The sequence below is a fragment of the Mus caroli genome, unplaced genomic scaffold (assembly GCF_978045245.1).
Source record: "Mus caroli unplaced genomic scaffold, Mus_caroli_1 scaffold_5, whole genome shotgun sequence".
Classification (NCBI taxonomy): domain Eukaryota; kingdom Metazoa; phylum Chordata; class Mammalia; order Rodentia; family Muridae; genus Mus; species Mus caroli.
In genome coordinates, this window is record NW_028227260.1 from 19,900,617 (window position 1) to 19,906,616 (window position 6,000).

The window sequence follows — 6,000 nt, forward strand, 5'->3', positions numbered from 1 at the left end:
CTGTGTTCTCCTGCAATTCTTTAAGGGATTTTTGTGCTTCCTCTTTATTGTCTTCTGCCTGTTTAGCAGTGTTCTCCTGCATTTCTTTAAGTGTGTTATTAAAGTCCTTCTTGAAGTCCTCTATCATCATCAGGAGATATGCTTTTAAATCTGTGTCTAGCTTTTCCGGTGTGTTGGGGTGCCCTGGACTGGGCGAAGTGGGGGTGCTGGGTTCTGATGATGGTGAGTGGTCTTGGTTTCTGTTAGTAAGATTATTACGTTTACCTTTCGCCATCTGGTAATCTCTGGGGTTAGTTGTTATCGTTGTCACTGTTTAAAGATTGGAGCAGAAGCTGTGTTCCACTCACCAGCAGTCCCAAAATCCTGCGGCGGGGGTCGTGGGTAGCTGGCGGGTGTCAGGCAACCCTGCTTTCCCGCTACCCCGGTGCTGATCCGGCCGGATGAGGCCTGTGGCCCTACTCAGGCCGGTTTCTGCTTCCCTAACTAATGCAGTCTCAGGTCCCGCATGATTGGACTGGAGCAGAAGCTGTGTTCCACTCACCAGCAGTCCCAAAATCCTGCGGCGGGGGTCGTGGGTAGCTGGCGGGTGTCAGGCAACCCTGCGCTCCCGCTACCCCGGCGCTGATCAGGCCGGATGAGGCCTGTGGCCCTACTCAGGCCGGTTTCTGCTTCCCTAACTAATGCAGTCTCAGGTCCCGCGCAATTGGATTGGAGCAGAAGCTGTGCTCCACTCACCAGAAGTCTTAAGATCCTGTGGCGGGTGTTGTGGGTAGCTGGCGAGTGTCAGCAGACCCTGCGCCCCAGCTGCCCTGGTGCTTTTCTGACCGGAAGAGGGTTGTGGCCCTATGTAGGCCGGTTTCTGCTTCCCCAACCAGAGCAGTCTCAGGTCCCGCGTGATTGGACTGGATCAGAAGCTGTGTTCCACTCACCAGCAGTCCCAAAATCCTGCGGCGGGGGTCGTGAGTAGCTGGCGGGTGTCAGGCAACCCTGCGCTCCCGCTACCCCGGCGCTGATCAGGCCGGATGAGGCCTGTGGCCCTACTCAGGCCGGTTTCTGCTTCCCTAACTAATGCAGTCTCAGGTCCCGAGCACTTGGATTGGAGCAGAAGCTGTGCTCCACTCACCAGAAGTCTTAAGATCCTGTGGCGGGTGTTGTGGGTAGCTGGCGAGTGTCAGCAGACCCTGCGCCCCAGCTGCCCTGGTGCTTTTCTGACCGGAAGAGGGTTGTGGCCCTGTGTAGGCCGGATTTCTCTCTCCCCAACCAGAGCAGTCTCAGGTCCCGTGTGATTGGACTGGATCAGAAGCTGTGTTCCACTCACCAGCAGTCCCAAAATCCTGCGGCGGGGGTCGTGGGTAGCTGGCGGGTGTCAGGCAACCCTGCGCTCCCGCTACCCCGGCGCTGATCCGGCCGGATGAGGCCTGTGGCCCTACTCAGGCCGGTTTCTGCTTCCCTAACTAATGCAGTCTCAGGTCCCGAGCACTTGGATTGGAGCAGAAGCTGTGCTCCACTCACCAGAAGTCTTAAGATCCTGTGGTGGGTGTTGTGGGTAGCTGGTGAGTGTCAGCAGACCCTGCGCCCCAGCTGCCCTGGTGCTTTTCTGACCGGAAGAGGGTTGTGCCCTTTGTATTTTTATAATTATTTTCAGATAATATGTTTCAGGGCTCAGGGAACCTTGTAAAAGAGGAGGTGAAAGGAGTATAAAAGTCAGAAGGAATGGAAGCCATTAAGGAAACAATGCCTTCTAAACACCAATACACACACACACACACACACACACACACACACACACACACACCGAACCCATAGAGAAGAGACTGTGGTAGCATGTTCAGGGCCTACACAGGTTCAAGATATATGGAGTCCCTGCACTGAGAGATAGAAGTGAACATGGGCTTCCATCCCTAAACAAGACACTGTCTCCAAAAATTGACATTTCTTGAAAAAAAAAAAAAAGAATTTTCTCCAATGAAGTTTCAATAGGTATATAAACCATGCTTAAGGATATTCCCAGGAGAGTAGATAACTAACTCAATGGCATTTTTGGAGATTCCTTGACTCATAATATCATGTCAGTGCTTTTTCTTTTAAAAATATTACCTTTTCAAAAAACTTTTATTTTACTTTAGTCTACAGGTCCTGTATTCGTGTGTGTGTGTGTGTGTGTGTGTGTATGAGATTATGAGATTTATTAGAATGGCTTACAGGCTGTGGTCTAGCTAGTCCTATAATGCTGTTTCACATCAGAAAGTCCAAGATTCCAGTAGTTGTTCAGTCCACAAAGTTAGATGTCTTCATTGTAGTTCCAGAATTCCTAAAAAGTAGGCTCTAATACCAGTGAAGGAATTGACTTGCCCAGCAAGAGTAAGAGCAAGCAAAGTGCTTCCTTCTCCATGTTCTTTATATAGGCTGACAGCAGAAGGTATGGCACAGGGTAAAGGTAAATCATCCCTCCTCAAAAGATCTGGCTGAGCCAGGCGTGGTGGCACATGCCTTTAATCCCAGCACTTGGGAGGCAGAGGCAGGCAGATTTCTGAGTTCGAGGCCAGCCTGGTCTCCAAAGTGAGTTCCAGGACAGCCAGGGCTATACAGAGAAACCCTGTCTCGAAAAACAAAAATAAAAACAAAAAAACAAACAAAAGATCTGGCTGAAAAGTAGATCTTCCAGCTTCAATTATCTAGTTAAGAAAAAAAATTCCCTCACAAGTGTACCCAGCCATTTGGGTTTTAGTTAATTCTAGGTGGTCAGATGGTCAGTCTCATCCTTGACAGTCATGCTGTTTGTGCTTTCTCCTTATCATTTTTACTTCTCTCTAACTACCATCACTCTGAACTGCTGGGTTCATTCAAAGAATGCTGAATATGGTTGGTGTCTCCTGGTGTGAATCCTGCATTCCTACCTGAGCTGGGGGGTTAACTTAGAGCAAACAAATCCTTAACAGCATGTATGGGCAGATACCTTTTAACAAAATGAATTACAAATGCACCCTTATAGTATAGAATATAAAACCTATCAGGTACTCCATTGAAATATCTCAAAACGTTTTAGACTTTGAGCTTTGAGATGATGATGATGATGATGATGATGTGTGTGTGTGTGTGTGTGTGTGTGTGTGTGTGTGTGTGTGTTTGAGAGAGAAAGAAAAGGGGAGAGTAAGGGAGAGGGGGAGAGGAGGGAGAATGAGAGAGAAAGAGAGAGAGAGAGAAAGAAGGGGAGAGGAAGGGAGAGGAAGGGAGAAGGGGGAGGGAGAAGGGGAGGGGTGGAGAAACAGTTTTGGTGGAGGTTTTATTCCTGTTTTCTTTTTTAAAAACTTCTTTATTAGACATTTAGTCTTAATAGAAGAGGCAAAGAGGTAAGTATTTTATATATTCCACACAAGTGTATTATTCACTCTTAATTTCATACGATGCTAATGTCAAAGTGACCCAATGATGTGTGTAAGCTCTGCTGAATACCTTAAATATTTGCCTGGAAGCCCCCATGTGTGTCTATGAGAGCTTTGGAGGCTGTACTGCCAATATATCTACAACTACATGGGTATTTTCTTGAAGTTGAGTATACAAATTAATCTCTTTGTATTGTTCCTATCTATAAAATGGGGATGATAATAGTGTGAATATCATTGGAGGGTCAGGAATATCAGATGGGCTAATGTCCCTGAAGTATTTAAATGACTCTCAAGATAATCAAAGCATAATGTAGGAAGGCAAAGTTATTGAGATTCTATCAGCCAGCCCTTGTTCTGAACTGAAATATCTGCTTAACAGTACTTCTTTTATTCAAGGTACTTCTCCTCTTCTTGTGATTCCATCTGTGGTTAACATTTCCTGCTACTGTGTAGTGAATTCGTAATTCTGTCATCTTCCAAATGGATCACTTCACCTACAAAACAAAAAGGTAAACATTTAAAATAAGTTATATGGAGACTTTCTAACTGGGTCTTTAAGAAATGTTTGCCTCCACTCTAGCTTTTGAGACATGGGGATAACAAAATTCTGCCAGGCTAGCTCATTATCTGGCATGACAGCATTCTCCACCCCTATTTCCAATTGTGCTTCAAAACCGACTACTCCTGCAGTCCACTGCCTCAGAATGGCCTTGCTAAGGAAGAGAGGTATTACTCAAGCTACCATCAGTTGCAGCCCCATCTTGCTGATATAACTTTGCAAGTAGTACAGTTTGTGTATTGTCCAAGTTAGGAGGCACATTCCACAGAGACTGTGGAGTAGTGGGGAACTGACAGGGAAGAAAGGTTTCCTGGCTAGGAGATCTAGTTTGTAGGCCCTGCACATCTTTTGCATAGGCAGTGGCAATGACATTATCTCCATATGCCTAAATAGCTAAAGAACTATGCTTCCTTCCTTTTTGCTCAATGAATCAGTGGGATCTCTCAGTGTGATTTTTCTCATTTTCATTATTGCTACATCCAAAGATTTGAGTTGACCAATGATCTAAATAAGTTGCCTCATAGTGTTAATGGGAAGTGTAAGTTTTTGTGTCAAAGAAAATACTTCAATATATTTTATATGTGGCACCTACATAAAACCAATTATCTCCCCTCCCGGTCCGAACAGCACCAGGGTAGCTAGGGCACAGAGTCAGCTGACACCTGCCAGCTACCCAGGACACCCGCCACGGGATCTTAAGACTTCTGGTGAGTGGAACACAGGGTCTGCTCCAATCTCTAAACAGAGACAACTACAACAACTAACTCCAGAGATTACCAGATGGCAAAAGGTAAACGTAATAATTTACTAACAGAAACCAAGACCACTCACCATCATCAGAACCCAGCACTCCCACTTCGCCTATTCCAGGGCACCCCAACACACCGGGAAAGCTAGACCCGGATCTAAAAGCATATCTCATGACGATGGTAGAGGACATCAAGAAGGACTTTAATAACACACTTAAAGAAATACAGGAGAACACCGCTAAAGAGGTAGAAGACATTAAAGAGGAAGCACAAAAATCCCTTAAAGAATTGCAGGAGAACACTGATAAACAGGTAGAAGACATTAAAGAGGAAGCACAAAAATCCCTTAAAGAATTGCAGGAAAACCAGACCAAACAGGTGATGGAATTGAATAAAACCATCCAAGACCTAAAAAGGGAAGTAGACACAATAAAGAAAACCCAAATTGAGGCAACGCTGGAGATAGAAACCCTAGGAAAGAAACCTGGAACCATAGATGCGAGCATCACCAACAGAATACAAGAGATGGAAGAGAGAATCTCAGGTGCAAAAGACTCCATAGAGAACATCGGCACAACAAACAAAGAAAATACAAAATCCAAAAAGATCCTAACTCAAAACATCCAAGAAATCCAGGACACAATGAGAAGACCAAACCTACGGATAATAGGAGTAGATGAGAATGAAGATTTCCAACTCAAAGGACCGGCAAATATCATCAACAAAATTATAGAAGAAAACTTCCCAAACCTAAAGAAAGAGTTGCCCATGAACATACAAGAAGCCTACAGAACTCCAAATAGACTGGACCATAAAAGAAATTCCTCCTGACACATAATAATCAGAACAACAAATGCACTAAATAAAGATAGAATACTAAAAGCAGTAAGGGAAAACGGTCAAGTAACATATAAAGGCAAGCCTATCAGAATTACACCAGATTTTTCACCAGAGACTATGAAAGCCAGAAGGGCCTGGACAGATGTTATACAGACACTAAGAGAACACAAATTCCAGCCCAGGCTACTATACCCAGCCAAACTCTCAATTACCATAGATGGAGAAACCAAAGTATTCCACGACAAAACCAAATTCACACATTATCTTTCCACGAATCCAGCCCTTCAAAGGATAATAACAGAAAAAAACCAATACAAGGACGGAAATCACCTCCTAGAAAAAACAAAAAGGTAATCCCTCAACAAACCTAAAAGAAGACTGCCACAAGAACAGAATGCCAACTCTAACAACAAAAATAAAAGGAAGCAACAATTACTTCTCCCTAATATCTCTTAATATCAATGGA